We start from the raw sequence: 27661 nt of genomic DNA, 5'->3' as shown, positions 1-27661 counted from the left end.
AACCTCCCAAAGCACGGGATTACAGACTGAGCCACCGAGCTCAGTCAAAAACAAATCTTTCAAAGATCGGATTTTTGAAGCCAAAAAAATACCTTTCAAAAGAAGGTGAAATAAACACTTTCTCAGATGAACAAAAGATGAGAAATACTTTATAAGAAAAGTTAAAGAAATTTGTTCAGGCATAAGGAAAATGATACCAGATAAAAACTTAGATCAACACAAAGAGATGAAAAGCACTTGAAATGGAATAAATTAAGGTAATTTTAAAATTATTGAGTTGTATATTTATATATTCTAGCTACAAGCCCTTATCAAATATATGACTTGCAAATATTTTCTCCCATTTTGTCAGCTATATTTTCACTTTCTTTTTTTTTTTTTTTTTTGAGTTGGAGTCTCACTCCGTCGCCCAGGCTGGAGTGCAGTGGCCGCTCCCGGCCACTGCAGCCTCGACCCGCTGGGCTCCGGCGATCCTTCCGCTTCAGCCTTCCAAGTAGCTGGAACTACAGGCGCGCACTACCACACCCGGCTCATTTTGATTTATTGTAGAGATGAGGTCTTGCCAAGTTGCCCAGACAGGTCTCGAACTCGCGGGCTCAGGCAATCCACTCACCTCAGCCTCCCAAAATGCTGGGATTACAGGCTGAGCCACCGAGCCCGACTTATTTTCACTTTCTTGATGGTATCCTTTTGCAGCATAAAAGATTTTTAATTTTGATGAATTTACCTGTTTTTTCTCTGATTGCTTGTGCTTTTGGTGTTCAAAGATGCCTTTGCCTACTCCAAGGTAGTGAAGATTTACACCCATGTTTTCTCAGAATTTTTAGTTTCAGCTCTCACATTCAGGTCTTTGATCCATTTTGATTGAAATGTATATACCATTGGTCCCCAACCTTTTTGGCATCAGGAACCGGTTTTGTGGAAGACAATTTTTCCATGAATGGTGGTGGAGGAGATGGTTTTGGAATGATACAAGCACATTACATTTATTGTGCACTTTATTTCTATTATTATCACTTTGTAATAAATGATGAAATAATTATGCAACTCACCAGAATCAGTGGGAGCCCGGGACTTGTTTTCCTATAACTGGATGGTCCCATCTGGGCATGATGGGAGACAGCGCATCTGAAGTGTGTTGCTTATGTCTGTCTACTCTGTAATCTCATTTTAGTTGCTGTCACTACAGAAAACCCTGCTTTGCAAAGATAGGATGTTGAAAATGTAAGCAGGCTTTTCAGTGCTGATCTGACAGGAGGTGGAGCTCAGGTGATAGTGCTAGCAATGAAGAGCAGCTGGAAATACAGATGAAGCTTTACTGTCTTGCCCAATGTTCACCTCCTGCTGTGTAGCCCAGTTCCTAATGGACCATGAACTGGTACTGGTCCATGGCTCGGGGGTTGGGGATCCCTGGTGTATACAGTATAAGGTAGCAGCCCAACTTTATTCTTTTGCATGTAGATATTCAGTTGTCTTAGCACCATTTGTTGAAAAGACTATTCTTTCCCCATTGACTTATCCTGGAACCCTTATTAAAAATCAATGATCATAAACGTGAGGATTTATTTCCAGACTCTCAATTTTATTTCATTGATCTATTTGTCTATATTTATGCTAATACCACACTGTTTTAATTATTGTAGTTTTCCAGCAAGTTTTGAAATCAGGAAGTGTGAGCCTTTCATCATTGTTTTTAAAGATTATTTTAGTTACTCTGGGTTTCTTGAATTTTTATGTGAATTTTAGATTCAGCTTGTCAATTTATGGAAAGAAGCCATCTGGAATTTTGACAGAAACTGTGTTGAGCCTGTAGATACATTTGATGAGTATTGGCATCTTAACAATAGTCTTCTTAATCACGAATGTGGGATGTCTTTCCATTTATTCATGTCTTCTTTAATTTCTTTTAACAATACTACTTAAATGCTATACAAATGAAATTGTTTTCTTAATCCTATTTTTGAATTGTTGATTTCAAGTGAATAGAAAATAAAATCGATTTTTGTTTATTGATTTTCTTTTTTTTTTTTTGAGTTGGAGTCTCACTCTGTCACCCAGACTGGAGTGCAGTGGCTGCTCCCTGCCACTGCAACCTCGACCTGCTGGGCTCCGGCGATCCTTCCGCCTCAGCCTTCCAAGTAGCCAGAACTACAGGTGCGCACTACCACACCCGGCTAATTTTTTGATTTTTATTGTAGAGATGAGGTCTCGCCAAGTTGCCCAGGTAGGTCTCAAACCTGCGGGCTCAGGCAATCCACTCATCTCAGCCTCCCAAAGCGCAGGATTACAGGCTGAGCCATGAGCCCGGCTTGTTTATTGATTTTCTATCTTGCAACCTTACTGAACTTATTAGTTCTAACAGTTTTTTGTTAGAGGATTCCCTAGGATTTTTTATGTACTGGATTATGTTATTTGAAAATCAAGATAGTTTTACTTAGTCCTTTCCCATCTGGTTGCCTCCTCCCCCCATTTTCCTGCCTACATTACAATGCTGACTAGAAGTAGTGAGAGCACACATCCTTGTCTTGTTCCTGATCTTAGGGAGAAAGCACTCAATCTTTCACCATTACATATGACGTTAGCTGTGGGTTTTTCATAGATACCTTTGATCACTTTGGGGAAGTTTCCTTTTATTCCTAATTTCCTGAGTGTTGTTTTTATCATCAAAAGTTACTAGATTTTGCCAAGTGCTTTTAAAAGATGTTTAATGAAATGATCATGTGCTTTTTGATCTTTTTTTCTATTGATATGTTGTATTATATTAATTAATTATCATATGTTAAATCAATTTTGAATTTCTGGGATAAATCTTAATTGGTCACAGTGTATAGCCTTAAATTGTTTTATTTTAAAAGTTTTTATTTTTATTTTGTAGAGACAGAATCTGTCTATGCTGCCCAGACTGTTCTTGAACTCCTGGTCTCAAACAGTCCATCCACCTTGGTCTCCCAAAGGACTGGGATTACAGGCATGACCACCTCACCTGGCCAGTATAGTTTTTTTTAATATGTTGCTGGATTTAGTGTGCTAGTATCTGTTGGGAATTTTTGTGTCCACATGCAGAAGAGACATTGGTCTGTGGTTTTCATTTTTTGTGATATCTTTATCTGGTTTTTGTATCAGGGTAATGCTGATTTCACAGAATGAGTTGGAAAGTGTCCCTTCTTCTTCTATTTTTAAAAGAGTTTGTGAATAATTCTTAGTAATTCTTCTTTAAATGTTTGATAGAGTTCACCAGTGAAGATATCTGGGCCTAGTCTTTTACTTGTGGGTACTTATATTCATTTATGTTTGGTAGCATTTTACCCACAGTATAACTTCTTTCAAATTGAAGTCAATTCTCTCAAATCTTGCAACTGCTTTATAAAATAAGTTTATATAATATTCTAAATCCTTTGTTGTCTTTTCAACAATGTTCACAGCATCTTCATCAGGTTTAGATTCCACCTCAGGAAATCACTTTCTTTGCTCATCCATCAGAAGCAACTCCTAATCGGTTCAAATTTTAACATGAGATTGCAGCAATTCAGTCACATCTTCAGGGTCCTTTTAATTCTAATTCTCTTGCTACTTCCAACACATCTGCAGTGATTTTCACCACAGAAGTCTTAAATCATCATTTTTGTCCTTCTTTATGGCAGCATAATATTCCATCTTGTGTGTGTACCACATTTTTTTTTTAACCAGTCCACTTTTTATGGGCAGCATGATTGGTTCCATGTTTTTGCTATCGCGAAAAATGCTGTAATAAACATGTGTGTACAGGTATCTTTTCCATAGAGTGATTTGAGTTCCTCCGGATATATTCCCAGAAGGGGGATGCTGGGTCATATGGAAGGTCAATTTTTAGATCTTTTAGGAATTGCCAAATTGTTTTCCACAGTGGCTGTACAAGTTTACACTCCCACCAACAGTGTAGAAGTGTTCCTTTTCCCCTGCATCCTCTCCAGCATCTGTTATTTTCATGGCCATCCTGACTAGAGTTGGGTGGAATCTCAGTGTGGTTTTAATTTACATTTCTTTGATGATTAGTGAGGCTGAGCACTTTTTCATGTATCTGTTGGTTGCTTGTATGTTTTCTTTTGAGAAATGTCTGTCATATCTTTTGTCCCCTTTTTAGTAGAGCTGTGCAGTGGCCGCTCCGGGCCACCGCAGCCTCGACCTGCTGGCCTCCGGCGATCCTTCCGCCTCAGCCTTCCAAGTAGCTGAAACTACAGGCGCGCGCTACCACACCCGGCTCATTTTAGAGATGAGGTCTCACCAAGTTGCCCAGGCGGGTCTCGAACCCGCGGGCTCAGGCAATCCACTCACCTCAGCCTCCCAAGGTGCGGGATTACAGGCTGAGCCACCGAGCCCGGCTTGTTTTTAACGGCACATTTGAGTTCATTTTAGATCTTAGATGTTAGGTTTATGTCAGAAATACAGTTGGCAAATTTTTTTTGAGTTGGAATCCCACTCTATCACCCAGGCTGGAGTGCAGTGGCATGCTCATGGCCACTGCAGCCTTGACTGGTTGGGCACAAGTGATCCTTCTGCCTCAGCCCTCCAAATATCTGGAGCCACAGGTGCAAAGTACCACATCAAAAATTGGAACATTTCACAAATTTGCATGCCATCCTTGCACAGGAGCTATGCTAATCTTCTCTGTATCATTCCAGTTTTAGTATATGTGCTCGCTTCGGGAGCACTCACAAATGTGTTTAATGACATTCAAAATGGTGAATCTTTTTCAGAAGGTTTTCGATGTACTTTGCCAAGATTCGTCAGAGGAATAACTATTTATAGCAACTATAGCCTTATAAAATGTAGTTTTTAAATAATAAGACTTGAAAGTATATCTCCTTGCACATCTCTCTCAGAGCTCTTGAGTGACCAGGTGAATTGTCAGTGGACAGCGAGATTTTGAAAGGAATCTTTCTTTCTGTCTAAATAGTAGGTGTCAACAGTGGGAATTCACAACTTGGCTAACTGGTGCAAGAGGCCTAGCTTTCAGCCTATCTTGGCTTTTGACATACCTTCCTCACTAAGTTTAATCATTTATAGCTTTTGATTAAAATGTTTAGTAAACCATGCTATAAACAAATGTGCAGTCATCCAGGCTTTGTGGTGTCATTTATAGAGTACATGAGGGTAGATTTTGCATAATTCTTAAGGGCCCTGAAATTTTCATAAATGTAAACAAGCATTGGCTTCAGCTTAAAGTCACCAGCTGTATTAACCTCAAACAAGGGAGTCAGCCTGTTCTTTGAAACTTTGAAGCTAGGCATTGACTTCTCCTCTCTAGCTATGAAAATCCTAGATGGCATGCATCTTCTTCCAGTAGAGGGCTGTTTTATCTACATCAAACCTCTGTTGTTCAGTGTAGTCACATTCATCAATGATTTTAGCTAGATCTTCTGGATAACTTGCTGCAGCTTTTTCTTGCTACTTCACCTTGCACTTATGCTTTGGAGATAGCTTCTTTCCTTCAACCTCATGAACCAACCTCTGCTGACTTCCAACTTTTATTCTGCAGCTTCCTTGCCTCTTTAGCCCTCATAGAGTTGAAGAGATAGTCAACACCTTACTCTGTGTGAGGCTTTGGCTTAAGAGGATGTTATGGCTGATTTAATCTTTGATGCAGACCACTAAAACTTAGTACATATTAGCAGTGATGTTGTTTAGCTTTCTTATCATTTGTGTGTTCACTGGAGTTGCACTATTAATTTCCTTCAATAACTTTTCCTTTGAATTCACAACTTGGCTAACTGTGTGGTGCAGGAGGCCTAGTTTTCAGCCTATTTTGGCTTTTGACATACCTTCCTCACTAAGTTTAATCATTTAACTTTTGATTTAATGTGAGAGACACACCACTCTTTCACCTGAACACTTAGAGGTCGTTGTGAGGTTATTAATTGGTCTAATTTCAATAGTATTGTGTTTTAGAAAATGTGGAGGCCAGAGGAATAAAGAGATGGTGAAATGGCTGACTGGTGGAGAAGTCAGAACACGCAAAGCATTTATCAATTAAGTTTGCTACCTTATATGGGTACATTTTATGGTGCCTCAAACAATCATGAGTAACATCAAAGATCACTGATCACAGATCACCATAATAGATATTGTAATAATAATAATAATACTAAAATTTGACACATTGCCAGAATTACCAAAATGTGACATGGAGATACAAAGCGAGCATGTGCTGTTGGAAAAATGGCACCAATTGATTTATTCGGTGTAGGATTGTCACAAACCTTCAATTTTTAAAAAAGCAATACCTATGAAGTACAATAAAGCAAAATGTAACATAATTAAGTATGCCTGCACCTTCATTTTCCTTTATATCAAAGTATTTTCTCTTCCCTTTTGTGATTTTTGTCTTTGACCCATTGGTTGTTTAGGAGTGAGTCAATTTCCATATATTTGTGAATCTTCCAATTTGTTTTCGTTATTGAATTGTAAGTTCATTCCATTATGGTCAGAGAAGATACTTTGCATTATTTGAATCCTTTTAAATTTATTGATGCTTATATGCCTTAGTATGAGGTCTATTTATGTGCACTTGAGAAAAATATGTATTCTACTGTTGCTCAGTAGAGTGTTCGTAATAGACATTTAGTAGGTCTAGTTGGTCTTTAGTGTTAAATTTTGTTTTGCTTTTTGTGTTTCTGCCTAGTTGTTCTATCTATTATTGAAAGTGGAGTATCGATGTTTCCAGCTATTATTGTTATCTATTGTTTCCTTCAACCCTCTTAGTTTTTTGCTTTATGTATTCTGAGACTATGTTGTTAAGTGCACATATCTAAGTCAATTGATTTTCAACAAAGATATAAAGGCCATTCAATGGAAAACTGTAGTCTTGTCAACAGTTGGGGTGAAAACAAAATGTCTACATGTCAAAATATTCAGCAGTAGAATCTTAACTGATATGCCCTGTGCAAACAATAAATAAATGAATCATAGATAAAAATGTAAAACATAAAACTAAGAAACTTCAAGAAAAATGGAAGAGAATCTTTATGACCTTGGGTTAGACAAATAAGTTTTAGATATTACATCCAAAGCATAATCCACAAAAACTAAAATTGAACTGTACCTAAATTAAAAACTTTTGCTTTGGATAAACACTGTAAGAGAATAAAAAGACAAATTGCACACTGAGAGAAAACATTTGCAAATTACATTTCTGACAAAAGACTTCTATTAAGAGCATATAAGCATCTCTCAAAACTCAACAGTAAGAAAGCAAACAATCCAATAAAAATGTGTCCAAAACAGCTGAACTGAACTTCAACAAAGATATGTGGATGGCAAATAAACATGTGAAAAAATGCTCAGCATCATTAGTGATTAGGGAAATGCAACGTAGGACGATACAATACCTCTACATACCTGTTAGTCTGGCTGAATAAATAACTACTACAAATACCAAGTGCTGGTGAGCATTCAGAGCAATTGGGACTCATACATTGCTGGATTGCAAAATGGGACCACCACTCTGGAAGATGGTTTAGTAGTTTCTTATAACATTAAATGTACTCTAACTATATGACCCAGTAATTCTTAGCCTGGGATTTACCTTAGTGAGGTAAAAACTCATGTCCTCACTAAAATTTGTACATGAGTGATTAAAGAAGCTGTATTCAAGCTGGGCTCGGTGACTCAGCCTGTAATCCTGCGCCTTTGGGAGGCTGAGGTGAGTGGATTGCCTGGGCCCACGGGTTTGAGACCCGCCTGGGCAGCGAGACTTCATCTCTACAATGAATCAAAAAATCAGCCGGGCGTGGTAGCGCATGCCTGTAATTCCAGCTACTTGGAAGGCTGAGGCGGAAGGATGCAGGTTGAGGCTGCGGTGGCCGGGAGCAGCCACTGCACTCCAGCCTGGGTGGCAGAGTGAGACTCCAATTAAAAAAAAAAAAAAGAAACTGTATTCATAATTGTCCCAAGCTACAAAAAATATCTACAAAAGTAGATGTCCTTCTACTGGCAGATGGATAAACAAACCATGGCATATCAATACAGTGGATTACTCCTCAGTAATAAATAGGTCAGCAATTGACTCACACAATGACACAGTTGCGTCTTAAATGCATTTTACTATTTGAAAGAAGCAGAACCAAAATGTTACATATTGTACAATTCTGATTATATGGCAACCTGGTAAAGGAAAAAACTGTAGGAAAAGAAAACAGATTAGTGGTTTCTAGGGTTTAGGGGATGAGGGTAGATGGACTATGAAGGGATGGCATGAGGAAATTTTTGTTGTGATGAAATTTTTCTGTATCATGAACATGGTGTTGCTTAGATAACTTCATGCACTTTTCAAAATCCATCGAACTGAACAGTACACGGAGGGAATTTTTTAGTATGTAATTTTTAAAAGTCACCCAGGTTGTGGTGAGAACCTAAAATGAAATGCAAATAGAAACAGATGAGCCTAGTTGTATTGTAAGTAAATAACATTAACCACACTGAAGGGCATGAGGAAGAAAAGAACTAACTTTGGAAAACCATGTTTTGACTGGATACTAAAGCCAGGTACAAAAAGAACTGTATACAAATACTGTACTCCAGTTAGAAAATCTAGTTCTCACAGGAAATGGGTTAGCAATTTTGAAATTACTTGATATGAATTTAGGATTGAACAAATAAGTAAATATTTTGTAGATAATGAGAGCCAGGTTACACTGTTGAAAAAATAAGATACAAATAAGGAAAGAAGAGGCTAAAATAAATCTTATGGTGCTGGATTGGGATCACAGTTGTCAGTGGGAATTCATGGGTTTTCAATATCTATACAAAAAATAGATACAGAAATAGAGATCTGTATGAGTGTTTGGGTTGATACACATACATATATTTCCTCACTGAAAGGCCCTAGGAGCAGTGACACACATTAATACCTAGATCTTGGTTTCTAAAACATCATTCTGCAGTAAAAAGAACCAGGGCTCCTTGAAGAAGTAGTTGATTCTAGGTCTAGGAAGAGGAAAACAGAAGATGAGCTTGGAGCATCTTGTGATGTCAGAAAATAAGAACGTTCTTTAAAAAAAAAGTATGACACCTGTCAAAAGAGTACAGGAACCAACCTGAAAAAGCTCCCAATGGGCCAAAGTGGGGCAATTTGAGAAACAAAATGAATAGTAATAATATTGAATCATAAACTACAGGATAAAATAAGTATTCATGAGTCCAGACTGCTGTAAATAAATGATGGTGTAAATAAATAAATAAGTGAGAAAAGAAACATCTTCCTTACAGAAGGATTTCCATTAATACATGCAGAAGGAATGAGGGAAATACAAAATCATCATTAGAATATGCCACTAGTAATTGTTGCAGGCAAGATATCCACCAATGGATGCTAAAATTAGTCTATGACAGTTTGAGAAGAAATAGCATATTTTCATAGCCTAAAGTATTTCTCCCAAGTTATTTATTTAACTTCAAAGAGAAAAATAGTAATTTTACAGTAGAGAAACTTAGCAGACACCTTCTTAGCTAAGAGATCAAAGTTAACATCACCAGTAGTAAGTCATATCATTGTCATGTGTCCCCTAATAAGATTCACAGAGAAGGACACAGCACGACTTCTGTGGTATGCTTGCCCAGAATGCATATCCTCAATATAATCATGAGATAACATCAGATAAACCAAAATTGGGGAACACTATACAAATTAACTGACCAATAGTTTTCAAAAGCATCAAGGTCAGTCATGAAAGAAAAGAACATAGTGAGGAAATGTCATAGACTGGAGGAGACTAAGGAGACATGATGACTAAATGAAATTTGGGACACTCATTTGGATCCTGAAATAAAAAATGTGCATTAGCGAAAAAACTGCTATAATGAAAATAAAGTGTGTTAAATGTTAATATTATTGTGCCAATGTTAACTTCTTGGTTTTGATAATTGTACTATCATTATATAAGAGGTTAACATTAGCAGAAGGTGGGCGAAGAACATATGGGAAGTCTTTTTACTATTTTTTGCAACATTTCTCTATATCTAAAATTATTTCTTTATAACTAGAGTTAAAATAAAAAGTTAAAAAATGTCTCTTCATAAGAGTTAAGAAGTGGCAGGGATACAAGTAAGAAAAAATAACCACAAAACAAAAATGTTGTCTTTGAGTTGGGGAGAGAAGGAACAATTAATGCTAGCAAGAATAGCTCCTGAAATTCTTGAATGGCTGCCTCCCACGCCTTAGGTTACTTTAGGTCAAAGGATTTTGCTACCGGAACAGCAAAGATAAATCAACATTGTACCATGTAAATTGCCCTTGAACAGCTTGGTGTAGTTTGGGGTAGGTACGTGCACGTTTATCCTACCTGGGGCCAGAGTTGATTAGCAAATTATTCATAGAATATATTTTGATAAATTATGCTGGAAGGATAAAACTGGAAGTTCTTTGTGTTAATTGAATAAAGATTGATTAGCACTCCTTCCGGAGAATCTGGAAGTCTGTGGAAAACTAATGTAAAAAAACAGCAACAAGCATCCATATGCAGTTCAGTCAAACGGACAGACAAGTGAAGTCCAAACTGAATGTGTGATGAGAAAAGAGAAACACAAAGAAAAATTAAGTAATTTGTTTTATGATGTGTATGGCGCTAAATAATTGTTTATTTTGTACAGCACTTTTCCAGACAACAAATTCAATGACATAGATCATTTCGTCTGATCCTCACAGAGATCAGATGAGGTGTGCAAGACAGTATCCAGTTTTCACAAGTGTAAGACAGTCTGACAGAGGTAAGTAGCTTTGCTAAGGTCACACAATAAATGGTCAGGCTGGGGCTTGAATGCCAGCCCTTTAATTCCTAGCTCCTTCTGAGAATTAGATTTTTAAGATAAAAATAACCTCCCATCTGTATCTTCCAATGAAGACTGAGTGAGCGTACCAGAGATCTGGATTCATCTACAATTTGAAAATTTGTTTTAAATGTTCTACACTGGACAAAATCCAGAATATATTTCAAAAGACACATTTTCCCCTTAAATGTTTAAATGCATGTCCTTAAGGATAAATTAAATCCATATGCTCCCGATCAATTTGCACTTCCTGTAATTCATTAAAATGCTGCTTTAAAAGTTATTGAGTGTTCGAGCACATTTTGAGTCTTTTCCCAAGTATTGGAAAACAGTTATGTTGATAGTCTTAAAATCAATGTAACATTCTTTGCATAAGTACATACTTGGTTCATTCATTTTAGAAGGGGGTGACCCTTGGGTGAGTTCAGCAGATTTGAATTTTATCCTGTTTCTCAGCCTTCTCAGTCTGAAAGTGGAAGGAGAAGCACCACAAACAGGAGTGGGGAAGCCATTTGCCCTTTAAATGCTCAAAGTTCAGTTGAAGAGGAAGCTAATATATTCCACATCTCTAACATATCTAAATGTACAAAACTCAACCATACTCTATTCATTCACCCATCCATTCGTTCATCCATCCATCCATTCACGTATTTAATCATTCAAATAACATTTACTGTATCCTTCTATAAACCAAGTATTGCAAAAGGCTCTTGTTCATGTGAATTACAGTACAAATTAATTTTTTTTTTTGAGTTGGAGTCTCACTCTGTCGCCCAGACTGGAGTGCAGTGGCCGCTCCTGGCCACCGCAGCCTCGACCTGCTGGGCTCCGGCGATCCTTCCGCCTTAGCCTTCGGAGTAGCCGGAATTACAGGCATGCACTGCCACGCCCGGCTGATTTTTTGATTTATTGTAGAGATGAGGTCTCGCCTGCCCAGGCGGGTCTCGAACCCAGGGGCTCAGGCAATCCACTCACCTCAGCCTCCCAAAGGCGCAGGATTACAGGCTGAGCCACCGAGCCCGACTACAAATTAATTTTTTTATAGTTTTCTTTTTCATTTTTACATATTTTTGATACATGATATTTGTATATATTTATGGGGGACGTGATTTTTGTTACATGCATAGAATGTGTAGTGAGCAAGGCAGGGTATTAAGGATATTCATCACCTTAAATATTTATCATTTTATCATTTCTATGTGTTGGGAAAATTCCAAATCCTCTCTTCTAGCTATTTTGAAATATACAACACATTGTTTACTATAGTCGTCTTAAGTAGCTGTTGAACATTAGAACCTATTTCTTCTATCTAACTCCATGCTTTTTTTTTTTTGAGTAGTAATTTCATTTTGTTGCCCAGGCTGGAGTGCAGTGTCATGCTCACAGCTACTGCAGCCTCAATTTACTGGGCTCAGATGATCCTTCCACTTTAACTTTTCAGGTAATTGGAACTACAGACATACACCACCATGCCTGGCTAATTTTTTGATTTATTGTAAAGACGAGGTCTCGCCAAGTTGCCCTGGCTGGTCTCGAACTTGTGGGCTCAGGCAATCCTCTTGCCTCTGCCTCTCATATTGCTGCAATTACAGATGTGAGCCACTGTGTCCAGCTAACTGCATGGTTTTTGTTTTTGTTTTGAGTTGAAATCTCACTCTGTCACCCAGACTGGAGTGCAGTGACCGCTCCCGGCCACCACAGCCTCGACCTGCTGGGCTCCGGCGATCCTTCCGCCTCAGCCTTCCAAGTAGCTGGAACTACAGGTGCGCGCTACCATGCCCAGCTAATTATTTGATTTATTGTAGAGATGAGGTCTCACCAAGTTGCCCAGGCGGGTCTCGAACCCGCGGGCTCAGGCAATCCACTCACCTCGGCCTCCCAAGGCGCGAGATTACTGGCTGAGCCACCGAGCCCGGCTTAACTGCATGTTTTTACCCATTAACCAGCCCCTATGCATCCTCCCCGCTACCCCCACACATCCTTCCTAGTCTCTAGTATCTATCATTTTACTCTCCACCTCCATGAGATAAACTTTTTTTAGCTCCCACATATGAGTGAGAACATGCAGTGTTTGTCCCATGCAACAGGCTGTCTTTTCACTCTGTTCATTGTTTTCCTTGAATGCAAAAGCTTCAATTTCATTCATGTTGCTGCAAAAGACATGATTTCACACTTTTTTAATGGCTGAATAATAAGTGTTCCATTGTGTATATATACCCCATTTTCTTTATCCATTTGTCTACTGGGATGGACACTTAGGTTAATTCCATATCTTTGCTATTGTGAATAGTGCTGCAATAAACATAGGCATGTAGGTATGCCTTTGATATACTGGTTTCCATTCCTTTGGATAAACACCTAGTAGTGGGATTGCTGGATCATATGGTAGTTCTGTTTTTAGTTCTTTGAGAAATTTCCATACTGTTTTCCACAGTGGTTGTACTAATTTACATTTCCACCAATAGTATACAAGAGTTCCCTTTTCCTCCACATCCTTACCAGCATGTTACTTTGTGTTTTTAATAATAGATATTCCAAGTGGGGTAAGATGATAGCTCACTGTGATTTTGATTTGCATTTATCTGATGATTAGTGATATTGAGCATTTTTTCATATACCTGTTGGCCATTTGTATGTCTTACCCTTTGAAAAATTTTTTTTTTTTTTGTAGAGATGAGGTTTTGCTATGTTGCCTGGGCTGGTTTCAAACTCTTGGGCTCAAGCAATTCTCCCACCTCCCAAACTGCTGGGATTACAGGTGGGAGGCACTGCATCCAGTCATATATGTCTTTTTTTGAGAAATGTTTATTTATGTCCTTTGTCCACTTTTAAATGGGATTATTATTATTATTATATTTTGATTGTTTGAGTCTTTGAGTTTCCTGTATATTCTGACTATTAGTCCTTTGGTGAATGAGCAGTTTGTAAATATTTTCTCCCATGCAACAGGCTCTTTTCACGCTGTTCATTGTTTTCCTTGAGTGCAGAAGCTTTTTAATGTAATATAGTCCTATTTGTTTATTTTTGGGTTTATTGCCTGTGCTTTTTTGCCTAAACCAATGTCCTGAAGTATTATTCCTATGTTTTCTTCTAGTAGTTTTATAGTTTCAAGTCTCACGCTTAAGGCTTTAATCCATCTTGAATCAGTTTTTGTATATGGTGAGAGATAGAGGTCCAGTTTCATTCTTCTTCATATGGATATCCAATTTTCCCAGCATCATTTATTGAAGAGTATGTCCTTTTCCTAATGTAAGTTCTTGGTACCTTTGTTGAAAATTGGTTGGAGCTGTAAATATGTGAATTTATTTCTGGGGTCTCTATTTTGTTCTATTGGTCTTTGTGTTTGTTTTTTATACCAATACCATGCTGTTTTGGTCATTATAGCCTTGTCATATATTTTAAAGTCAGGTAGTGTAATGCCTCCAGCTTTGTTCTTTTTTACTCAGGATTGCTTTGGCTATTCCTGTTCTTTTTTGGTGGCATAAGAATTTTAAGATTGCTTTTTTCTATTTCTGTGGAAAACAACATTGGTATTTTGATAGAGATTGCATTGAATCTGTAGATTGCTTTGAGTATTAGTAGAAGGCTCTGAGAGAGAAATGAGTAATATGCTTTTTATGTCATGTTTTATAGAGAATATTATATTATTCTAAGAACAATTTTATATAATTCAGGTAGAGAATACTGTTCATTCTTCATAGAAATAGAAAAAGTTGACTCAGGAAAGTTCAGCAGCTTGTCTTTGATTTCAGGTGATTTCTAACACATAGTAGATGCTCTGCTAATGTTTGCAGAATTGAAAGAGTGAGCACAAGGTATGGTGTTTTCTTTGGATCTGTTCAGGCTAGGTTGTCAGAGTATAAGAATAGGGTAGTGGTAAGAATATGGTCTTTGGGGCCAGACTAAATCTGGGCTCCAATCCCACCTCCATCACTCAATCACATTTGTATCCCAGCAGGAAATAGATGGCATGCTCAAATTAGGATGATTTAAAGAAGATTTACTAAAGGAACAGTTTACAAATGTGTGAGAAGGGCATAAGGGAACTGCATGGGATACTGCACAAATGGTGTGGCTGTTACCACTGCTGCGCCTGAAAGGATAAGAGAAAAGAGTAGTTATAGTATCCTGGAGAGGGGCATTAAGAGATACTATGACCTTCTGTTAAGGGATGTAGCCAGCCTGAGATGACCCTGCAAGGAAGTAACCAGGGAATAACACCTCAACCTCAATTTCCTCCTGCCCTTCCCTCTTCTGCCAAGGCCCTCCATTGGCTGATCCCAATTTAGCAAAGGGACCATTGATGTAGTCATGTAGTTCAGTCTTCAGGACAGAAAGCAAGGTGTAGCATGGAGTTGGAATGGATTTGAAGATATCTGATACCACACATAATGTTGGGAAGTTATTTCACCTCTTTTGCCTCACGGTCCTTCACATTTAAGTGGATGTAGTGAAACTTGCCTTGCGGAGTGATTGGAGAGGGTTAAATGGAATCATATGTATGTAGTACTGAGCACAGTACTTGGCACCAGAGCTCACTAGCTATTCCTCTTTCATGGGCTCTGGTGCCCAAACATGTTTCCAGAAGCTCAAGAGCCTAGCACCCAGCTCATCTTTCTGAGTCATGTAGTTGTTTGTTTCACAAATGCTGCTTGTCATCTTGGGGATATGGGACTGATAGTAAGGGACTGGGCCCTAAAAACAGCTGGAGGAGAACTCATATAAGAAGGGAAGGTTGACAGGGTGTGTAGCCAGCAAGGTGACAGCACCAGAGGAATCCAGCAGAGAGTGACCAGCAAATATGTGTATGAATAAGTGGTAGAGGAAAGGCAGGAGCAAATACTTCTGGGATATCCAGGTAAGGAGCAGGGTTTTCATGAAGGATATCAGTCTTCACACTTTCAAGTATTGCTAATTGAAGCCTGTTGCTGTGGTTCTTGGTAGACCCAAGAGTTTGTATTATTAAGGAGTCCCCCTGCCCAGATATTTAGGAATGTATAAAACAGCCACACTTTCAGAGACACCAACGTGATGACCAGGAGTTAGAGTTTGAAGTCAGATGAACCTGGTTTGAATCCTGGTTCTATCACTGCTGACTGTGTGACCTTAGGCAAATCTCTCCATCTTTCTCAGCCCCGTTGCCCATCTGAAACATTGCCCATCTCATCAAGTTTTAAGGAGTATGACATGAGAAAATCCACATAAAGAATTTTATAAATATTGATGCTAAGTCTGTGAACAGATGGCAAAACCCCAGCCACTTCAGGGTTCTGAGACGGGCCTTTGCCACTGATGTGAAGACAAAAGGGTCCCTCAGACCCTGGATACATCCCTTCCTGAATCCCACACAGGCCAGTTGGCCAGTTTCTCCTTCAGGACTACATCAAAGTATGCTACCTATCTTGGTATGAGTGCACCAGTCCGTCACACAGCTTCCTGAAGAGACAAGAACCAACTTCAATATTCACATTTCTACAATATCCACAATTAGACTAAATTTGTAAATGAGGAAAGAAGGAGGCCCAAAATGTAAGTATACAAGTGGCTTCTCCCAAAACCATGCTGCCAGTTTAGGTCTGGGGCAGTATTTTATGATCTTTTCCAACCAGAGAATTTTCTACCGTTTCAGTCATGCTCGATTCACATCATCTGAAATGTGTCTACTCGGAAAAGAGCGAATGGAGCAGAAGTGATCATTTTCCCTGGTACCAGGCTGCAGTGTGATATGGGGATTGAAGCCAAACAAAGCTGGGTTTCAATCTTTATTCTGACATACAATTAGTTGTGTGAACTTGAAGATGTTACATGATTCTTCTGAATCTCATGTCCTTCCTTGAAAATGAAAATGCCGATATATACTTTACCCAATTATTGTGAGGATTAATCAGGATCATGTATATAACTTCTTGGCATTTAGTAGACACTTAAAAATTACTTTTATTACTGTTTGCAGCTTTATAAGGTGGTTCTCTTATCATTTAAATAGCTGTAATATATATGTGCATTTTTTGTGGTCAACAAAACTGGACCCAAAGAATTTTCTTTTTGTTTCAATATCTTTCTCTGGTAAAGATAACCCTATGTAGACAATACCCTTTAATATATATATTATAAATTCCCATTGCTAACCAAGCACTTTATCATTTTGGAGATAAAGCTTTTGATCTTTCAACTTAGGAGGTGCTGAGATAAAATTCTCTAGTGATACTTATTTTAAAATTGTATGTCTCTTCTTGAGTATGAACAAACACTAAATAAAGTCAAGATGCTGGAATTCCTGCATCTAAATGATTTACCATGGGATAACATGGATAGAGTGAATACTAAACAGGGGTACCTCTGTTCTGGGATTTAAGATAGTTTTGTGGCTAATGTCTCAGAGAAGAAAATGAAGGCTGATCGAGGTCCAATCACATATTTATCTCCATGAGTCTATTAGAGCACTGTCAGAAACTGCCACTATTTTCTTAAGAAGTAGAAGAAGATGGCCTCAATGGTCTTGAATGAAAATAAAATGCAGCTACAGCCACACTATCACTTCTGGTAAATTGTCTCTGGGCTCCAGGATGTAGTCTGTGCACCTCTGCCATCTCTCTGGTCCTCATCTCTTCTGCTTCTGAAACTCATCTGTCTGTCTTGACTTGTTTATGGTGTTATCACCTTTGAAATCTGTAACCAGATCCTAAGTGACTCACCAGCCTGATCCATTTCTGGCTTGATTTACCCGTCTGTAAGTCAGGAATGATAAAATCTATCCTGAGAGTGTATTTTTAATTATTGAGTATAATAACATGGGTAGAGGACCCGTGACAGGGCCTAGTCCTCAGTAAACAGTAATTCCTACTCTCTTTCTGTAGATATCCTCGACTTTATAATCTAGCCTAAGTAATACAGCACTTACAATGGCTTCTGGTACAACTGGGTGGGACAGAAGAAATTATTATTCCTGAGCCTCAGTTTTCTTGTAATAATTACATTGAAGGGATATTGTATGAAAAGCACTTAGCACCAAGAGGAGACTGAGCCCTGACCAAGAGTTTGAGTTTGATCTGGCCCAGTTTCAAAGATTTGACTGGTCCCTTAGGGAAACTTCATTTTCAAATCTTCTCTTCCTAATTAATTATGGAGTGAAGACAGCTCCAGATGATTTAGAAGAAAAATGTGACACATTTGTAAATCTATGTTGTGTAATAGGCATACAAGTCATGCTTTCTCATGTAGGGTTCATCATGTTAGGTTTATAAGGGATGCAAATAGCAGAGAATTCTTTTTTCAATAAGGAAAATATTTATGATTATTGACACAAATAATACTAGTAGCAATTAATGTGCATGGAATTTATGTTTCCTCTTTTGATAGTTACAAATGTTTTCAAATTAATCTCTTGCAATAAACTATGGATATTTGTTTTATTTGTTGAATTCCCATACCAACAGGCATTTTCTCCCCTCCATCCAAATGTTCAATGTCAATATTTTTATTCATTTGTAAAAACAGTTTTATTAATAAGAAATTTACATACAGTAAGACTTCACCTATTTCAAGTGTACAATTTGATATATGTACATGCCTGTGAAATCCTCACCACAATCAAGATAGTGAACATCTTCATCAGTCCCAAATGTTTCCTCTCATCCTTTTGTAATCCGTTCCTTCCACACCTCCTTTCCTTTTGAATTATCACCAGGAAGCCACTGATCTGCTTTCTGTCACTATAGACTAGGTTGCATTTTCTAGAGTATTATGTAAATAGAATAATAAAGCATGTCCTCTTTTTTCTCTGACTTCTTTCACTCAGCACAATTATTTTGAGAATCTTCTACATTGTTGCTTGTATTGAGAGTTCATTCCTTTATGTTGTTGAGTAGTATTCTATTGAATGGATATACCAGTTTATTTAGACATTCACCAGTTGAAGGATAATTATTTTTTTGGCTATTACAATTAAAGCTGCTTTGAACATTCATGTGCAAATCTTTGTATAAATACTAGGTCTGGCAGTTAGGTTCATGAACTCATCCTAGAAACAGTGCTACATATATCATTGCTGAATATCACTATGGTCACTTTGAAGTTTTTGGGAAAGATTGTGTAGGATTGGTATTATTTTTTCCTTAAATTTTGGCAGCATTTACCAATGACATTTTTGAGCCTAGCACTTTCTTTGTGAAAAGATTTTAATGGCAATTTCAATTTTAAAAATAGATATCTTCAGGTTATCTGGGTTTTCTTTTCTTTTTTTAAATTTATCTAGTTTTTCTTCAGTGAGATTTAGCTTGTGTCTTTCAGTAATTTGTCCATTTAATCTAAGTTGTTGAATTTATTGTTTATAATATTCTTTTATTATGCTTTTAATACTGGTATGATCTATAGTAATGCCTACTTTCTTGTTTGTGATATTGGCAATTTATATTTTTTCCTGATCAATGTGACAAGAGGTTTATGCATATTATGGATTGTCTCAAATAAGTAGATTTGTTTTTGTCAGTGTTTCCCTTCTTCTACTTACTATAAGTTTAATTTCCTCTTGTTTTTTAGTTTCTTCAAGTGGAAGCTGAGGCAATTCATTTAAGACCATTCTTCCTTTTCAAATATAGGGTTTAATGCTATAGAATCCTCAAAGTATTGCTTAAGCAACATCCCACGAATTTTGATATGTTATGCCATCACTTTATTTTAGTTCAGAATATTTTCTAATTTCACTTTTGATTTAATTTTTGTCTCATAGGTTATTGAGAAGTTTATTATTTGGTTTCCAAATATTTAAAGATTTTCCAGATATTATTCTGTTACAAATTTCTAATTTAATTTCATGGTGGTCAGAGAATATACTTTGTATGACTTGACTTTATTTAAGTTTATTATGACCTATATCTCCAAATGCAGTTTATTTTGGCAAATGTTTTATGTGTACTTGAAAAGAATATGTATTTTGCTATTGTTGGGAGGAGTGTTTATAAATTTCAGTTTTTGTCAAGTTGCTTGATAGTGTTGATCAAGTATACTGTATTCTTGCTGTTTTTCTGTTATTGAGGGAAGAGTTTTAAATTGTCAGACTACAGTTGTTGATTTGGCTATTTTTCTTTGCAGTGCTGTCAATTTTTCTTCATTTATTTTGAAGTTCTGTGAATAGGTACATGCTTAAGATTGCCACGCCCTCTTGCTGAGTTGACCATTTTATTGTAATGAAACGATCTTTTTAAAATCTCTGGTAATATCCTTTCCTCTGAAATCTACTTTATCTGATATTAATATAACCACTTCTACTTTCTTTTTATTATTATTAGGATAGTGTATTTTTTTTGTTCTTTTACTATTTGTGTCTTCATATTTAAAGTTCATTTCTTTTAGGCAGCATATAGTTGGGTCTTCTTTTTTCACTAAATCTGAAAATCTCTGGTTTTTAATTAAGATGTTTCAAGCTTTTGACATTTAGTGTGATTATTAATATGGTTGATTTAAAGTTACTGACCTACTTTTCCCCCCAAATGTTTCAACTACTCTTTGTTCCCTTTTATTTATTTTATGCCTCCATTTGAATGAATTGAGTATTTTTTATTATTGTATCGTATTTTCTTTGATAACTTAGTCATAACTTATTTTGTTATTTTAATGGTTACAATAGTGTAGTAGTATGCCTCTTTTGCTTATCATACTCTAACTTTTAGTGATATTGCACTACTTCTCATAATGTATAAGACCCTTGCAACTATGCTTCTATTTTTCCCCTCCCAACTTTTGTGCTGTTGTTGTCATAGTTATAGTTTATGTATGCTGCAAATACCACTTACATTTATCATTATTTTTAATAACCAATTATGCTTTAAAGAGATTTAGATAATAAGAAAAAACATACCTATTTAGTATTTATCCTTTTTGTGTAGATTTATATATCCATTTGGTACCAATTTCCTTCTGCCTTTCCATCTCTCATGGATCTCGGTTCTTAAATATTTCTTGTAGTGTGAATCTGCTAGTGATGAATTGTTTTGTCTTTTGTATGTCTGAAAAAATCTTTAGCTTTACTTTATTTTTGAAAAAACATATTCACTGAGTATAGATTTATAAGCTAACGGTATTTTTTTCTTTTAGTACTTAAGAAATATTGCTTCATAATCTTCTGACTCACGTTGCTTCTGATGAGAAATCTGCTGTCATTCTTATCACTGTTCCTCTACACATAATGTTCTTTTCTCTTGTTACTTTTATGATATCATCTTTATTATTGTTTTGCATAAATTTGTTTATGACGTGACTTGTAGTTTTATTCATATTTCTTGTGACTGGGATTATTACATTTCTTGAATCTAGAAATTTGGAAAAATTTTGGCCATCGTTTCTTTAAATGTGCTCCTCTTCTGCATTTCTGGAACTCTAATTACACATATATTAGGTTACCTGAAGTCATACATAAATGATGCTCTGTTCCCTTGTCCTTCAGTTCTTTTATTTTTCTCTGTGTTGCAGTTTAGATTATTCTTATTTCTATGTTTTTAAGTTTGCTAATTTTTCTTCTGCAATGTCCCATTTGACATTAATCACATTCAGTGTATTTTTTTCATCTCATTCATTTTAATTTTTATTTGGGTCTTTTAAATATCTTTCGTGTACCTACTTTTCTTATTTAATATATGAAATACAGTTATAAAATTTTTCTAATGTTCCTTACTATTACTATTTTATCTACTGTGTCTGTTCTGTATCAGTTTTAATAGATCAATTTTTATCCTTATTTTGATCATATTTTCTTGATTATTCTTGGAAATTTTATATTTGCTGACAAACATAGTGAATTTTACCTTCTTGGGTTCTAGATGTTTTTGTAGCCTAAAATTATTCTTGAGATTTTTTTTCCCCCGGTATGCAGTTAGGTTACTTGGAAACTGTGTTTATTTTGAGTCTTTCTTTAAGATTTGATAGAACCAAAAGTATTTATCCTAGAACTAATCATTTACCACTACTGATATAAGATCCTTCTGAGTACTTAAGCCAATGCTCTGTGAATCTTGAGGCTTTTCATTTTGTATCATGCACTATTTATCACCAGCTCTGTGTTATGGTCTAGTACTGTTGCCTCTAATCCTTTTGAGTGACCTTGTCCCCCTGGCCTCAGGTAATTTTTTTACACATAGGAATTGATCATTACTCATCTGAATACTTTAGAGGGGCCCTCTGTAGATCCCTGAAATTCTTTCTATGGCACTTCTCTCCTCTCTGATACTCTGTCACGAAAATTCTAGCTGCTCTGATCTTCCCAAACTCTCAGATTTGTCTCTTCAGTTTAGAAAATTCCTGTAGTCTGTTTATACTTTTCCTTCCTGAAGCATGACTTAGAAAATCTCTCTGTAACCTGGGGAAATTATAGGGCTCATCTCCATTGCTTTCTCATGGATCACTATTCTTCATTTTCTGATGTATAGTGTCTTGCAAATTGTTATTTCATATAGCTTATTTGTGTTTTAATTGTGCAGGTTAAATCCAAGTCCTACTGCTCTATTTTGACCAGAAACAGAATCTTCACAGGATTACTTTCATGGCTTGAAGAATTTTGTTATTCCTCCTTTTTGTTTTCTTCAGTGACTACACATTTCCATTCCTTTATTAAGATTCTAGAATCTCTACCAATGGCTATGATAAGCCTTGAAATTTACCCATCACTTTGGCTAGTGTTCTCTCTTCTTGCTAGTAAATCCTAGAACTAAACTGACAGATGACATATAAAGCTGCAAATGTTATTTGACAAAAGAAAAATGCAAATGAATGAACTCTTAATCTGTATTAATTCTCCATTGCTGCATAACAATTTATCACACTTAGCATCCTAAAACAATGCATGTTTATTATCTCAATAGTTTCTTTGACAAGCATCTGAGCATGGCTCTGCTTCAAAGACTCTCATGTGGCTGCCATCATGGCATCAGGTAGGGTTTAGGTTTCATCTGGAAACCTGAATGGAAAGTATCTACTCCTAAGTCAATGTGGTTTTTAGTAGGATTCATTTCCTCAAGGGCTAATGGACTAAATTTTTCAATTTTTTGCTAGCTGTTTGTCAGAAGTCATCTTCAGTCTTTTTGCCACCTTGTCTTCTCCATTGGGACTATTGCATCATGGCAGTTTGTTTTATCAAAGCAAGCAAGGCAAAGAGTCAGTTAGCAAGAGAGAAGTTACAGTCTTATGTAATATAATCACAGAAGTGATATCCTATCACCTTTGCTATATTCTATTAGAAGTTGGTCACACCCATTCTCAAGTGCAGGGCATAAATACAAGTGCAAGAGCATAAATACCAGGAGGTTGTGGTCATTGGAGGCCATCTTAGAGTCTGTCCACCACACTTTCCATTCCTAGAGGGGGAGAAAAAGCAGCCTTTAAATATTTTGGGGGACCCCCAAAACTGGAATTTATTAAAAATTGTGTATTTAATCTTACATGTTTAAACTTCAGTTACCTTCAAAGTACTCCCCGTTTGATGCAATACACCTATTGAGACGCTTTTCCCACTGCTCAAAACAGTTTTTGAATTCACCAATTTTGATGCCTTTTAGTGCTTCTATTATTTGTGGTTTCACCTCTTCCACATGGCAAAATGTTTCCCTTTGAAGACTTTTTTCATCTGGGAAATGCAGGGTTCCTGCCCCTGCTGGGTCTGGGTTTTCCTGAAGGAGAGACAGACTAGGCGAAAGAATGCATTTTGGACACCTGCTTGCAGGCCAGATGCCTGCAGAACAGATGGCATTTAATGTTGGTTAACTGAAAGCTTTTATACCATTCATAAAGGGGAAAGACAAAGAAAATTTCTTCACATACATTATTATTTAAAAGTTACCACCAACTAGAGATCTAGAAGCAACAAACAAGCCAAGAATACTATCTGCTAAATGATAGTTTTAGTCCAAAGTCCCAAATTACAGTCCTTGAAATGTCTCAAGAAAGTTTCCAGGTGCACATTTCTCCAAGTAGCAGGAGTTTTTTCTCTGGGGCTTCTATGACCTTCAAAGCTTTGTAATTGCCTCTCTTGACCAGGTGTCTTCATTACTTTTCTCTTATCCTGCAGTGTTTATTTCTAAAGAAAACTCAAAAGAAGCTTTTAGTGATGTTTCCCAGGCCCCCAAGGTTGCTCTCTGTTTTTAGTTAATTTATCATAAAAGTATCCAATTAGTATATTATGAATTCAGTGAAAACCCACTCTATAAGCATTAACTTAGAATTTTAACTATTGAATTAAGTAAAAACCTTAATGATTAATCTTCATCCCAAATCTGTGAAAACAGTGTTATAAATTACCTACATAACTCCTAGATAAGTGTTAGAACTTATAATGAATTCACTATAAACTTGTGCTTCTAAAACACCTTATGTCTAAACACTAAACTACATAACTCTAAATCAAATAAGGAGTGAATATACTTTTATCATTTTTTACTCAAGTAATATCTAGTAACTTATAACCAAGTGAAAGAAAGCATTCTTGATGTGCTTCAGAGTTTAACTATTGCATATGTTAGAAAAGGTCAAACGGCATAGTGGGAAATGGAAAAATGAACCATGACATTTCCAGGTTACCTGTGAGTACTTCACATAAACATGCCATTTTCTTCTTCCACGACTGCACAGAATTCTTTGGCCATACCAAACAGCAAAGGTGGAAGACAGAAGGTCCTCAGCTTCCCAGGCTCGCCCTGCGGCCCGGGGTCTTCCGCCCACCAGGACCCTGTCAATCAGGTGGGTCTCCAAGGCTGGCTCCCAACAGGGAAACAAACAAAAAAAGTTGCTCGGGGCAAGATTGGGTGAATAGGGAGGGTGGGGCATGGGGGTAATGCTGTTTTGGGTCAAAAACTGCTGAACACTCATTGAGGTGTGAGTAGGTGCTCTCATAAATCACCCATCATGAAATGGACAAACTCACTGAAAGAATCTAAAAAAAAAAAAAATTCACTGAAGCTGAATGCAGCCTCTCACAACAATGCTAGCTGGCACACTGATGCTGATGTTCCTAGAACACTTACCTAACAGGGGAAGCCTGTAATATAAGCGACCCATTCTCCAAAAGATAATTCCAGTTTTTTTGGGTCTCCCTTAGCCTAGAAAGTCCTATTAGAAGAAAGCAACTGACTGAATAGAAAATAATGTGCTAGAGATACAGCATTAAGAAATGTTTTAGGGAAGGAAGGAGTATGATCCAATTTCCCTAAAACCCTTACCTTGGAGAGAGATAATTTTGATTTAACCCTCACCTCCTATAATGTCCCCATTTCTCCAGAATAGTGGTTCTTTACTGTTAAAAAATAATCTTGCTACTAGAACTACTTAAACTTATTTAAGTTGCTTTAATTCTTATTTTATTAAGCAAGCATTTTTTAGGTATCTATTCTGTAACAGGTCTCATACTAGATGTCAGGAATAAAGTAGTGAATAGGATAGTCTCATTTTCTAGTGTAATAGAAAATTTCGTAGCAGAAAATGTTCATTCATTTACCTCTTCCCTGGGGTCAATACTGTGTTGACCAGAGGTGATATCTCTGCGTCCCGAGCTTCTGGAACCATGCCTGGCACATAGTGGCCCCTAAATGTTTGCTGAATTGAATCATAAGAATAAGAAGTTTGGGGATTCAATATGGTATTTTCAGCAATGCTTACAAGAGTGTTGACCAAACTGAGACCTAGAAGGTGTGCTGGCTGCTCCTGACAGCTTTCCCTGGACAGAAAGATTTGAGACCTCTAAATACTTGGAACTCACATGCTGGCATTTGACTTTCTCTGAGATTTTGCCTGTAGAAGCTCTTTATGAGTCAATGTAAATCAGTAGTTTCCATGGAAGCAAAATGAAATTGCAGAGATGTGGAAAATATTAAGGTGTTCTAGCACTGCTGAGGGTATCTTGTTTTAAGCTGTGGAGGCCTAGTCATTCCTTGGCAATCCACAAGTGTGTTATTCTTTCACTCTTCATTAACCAGTTTCTTCAGAAAGGGACCAGAAGACTGAGGTTCTGACTGACTCAAAATTTGGTACAATATTTGGCTTTGAAACCCCTGAATTTCACATTGTGACCTTCCTACCCTCTATCAAAGGAACTGACATAAAGGATTTAACCCTTACTCTAAGCTTTAACCTCAAGGTTAGCTTTCTCAGGTCATTTGCATTTTATTTATTTTTTAAGTCTTTGTTTCTTTTTTTAACTTTTATTTTATTTTAAAGATGTAGGGTACAATTCAGGATTAGGTATACAAGTAGTCACTGTGCAGGTAAAGTTTGGGTCTCCCTTTGCCATTTGCATTTTAAATCACATCTTATTTTGAAATACATTAGTAATCATTTATTTATGAATCAAACATAATTGGATACCTATTGTATACCAGGTATTGTGCTGAGAACTAGAGACACCAAACAAAAGAAGCAGAACATCTTCATGAGCAAGTCCACTGTCTGTGTTGGGGCCACCTTGCATAACTGTGCAGGTTCCTTACTGAACAAGTGCTTTTAATTGAGTTGGCTGCCTTCTTCCAATATTTGACAAAAGTGTTTTATGAGCAGGCAGATGCTCTAGGCTTTTTCTCCACTTTTGGAGCCCATACACTCTTACAAATGTCAGTCAAAATTGTTTGTATATTTTCCCATTTTTATGGAAAACTATCTGATCTTCAATTATGTATAAACTCCAAAATATTTTTAAATCATTTTATTTAATAACTTTTTTAGGTCACTTCAAATCTTCTGAATTAGGCAAGGCATAAATCATTCATAAGCAAATTGACTAACAAGTAAAATAAATTGCAGGCACTAGAAATTAAGTTATTTTAGGTTACATGGCATTTTTTTCATTCTTTATTGTCATACCAAGTAGGTAAATGCCAATCCTATTAATTATCTAAAGCTGTTCATGTCCAAAGTTTATCTAGTAACCTGAAGCTATGTCTTAGAAAGAAACATGTTTAGTAATGCTCACTTCTGTACTGTAGTGTATGAAAAGGAAGGGTTTTGGAGTCAGTTATTTCTGGTTTCAAATCCTACTTCTAAGATCTGTTAACTGTGAGCTCTTAGCCAAAGAACTTAACTTAGAGTTTAACTTTCTGTGTCTCTAAAATGAAATAATAACACATTACAGAAAAGTTTTTACTATTGAGTGGAATGAGGTGTAGTAAATCCTTAGTATGTGGCAATAATGGTTATTATTATTACTTAAATGAATTTTAAAAAGAATTCTATGACCAATCTAAAAAATATTACTTAAAGAATTTAGTAATATTTAAATATTAGTTATACCAAACAACAAAATGTCCCCAAACCTTATGGCCTTTGGATAGTCTTATAGATTTTAAAAGTTGAAATTTGGCAGGGCTTCTAGAAGGGCTGAGTAAGGAGCTCAGGAAACTCTCTAAATGGCAATGATTGGACAAAATTGTCAAAAACAACTACTTAAAGACTGAAAATTGACTAAAGGCATACAACAAGATTGCTTATTTATGAAAATTTAATGAAGATCTATAAAAACAGTATGTCTCTGGGACTTCTCTAATTCCTTCACCTTAGCTTCATAGTTCTATCCAGGTGGAGCAGACTGTGAGAAATGGCAGCTTTGCAGCCCTGTGAGAAAATTATGACTTTATTTGGAGCAGAACTTGGAAAATTCCATGCCTGGATAACTGTCAAAAACAATACCAGTCTCAGTGGCAAACAATCAGGAAAGAACAACATTGCAACTAGCCTGAGGTCACAATACTGGTTGGGAAAAGCAACAGAATGACATCTAGCCAGAAATTTATGTAGAAGTACAACCAAATTGGAATCAAATTATGAGTTAACAATAGGGGAAATTTGGGAAATCCACAAATATTTGAAAATTAAACAACACACATCTACATAA

Source organism: Carlito syrichta, unplaced genomic scaffold (assembly GCF_000164805.1).
Source record: "Carlito syrichta isolate Samal-C Ts95f unplaced genomic scaffold, Tarsius_syrichta-2.0.1 Scaffold290401, whole genome shotgun sequence".
Classification (NCBI taxonomy): domain Eukaryota; kingdom Metazoa; phylum Chordata; class Mammalia; order Primates; family Tarsiidae; genus Carlito; species Carlito syrichta.
The sequence above is the reverse complement of the archived record's forward strand: the minus strand, read 5'-3'. Positions refer to the sequence as shown.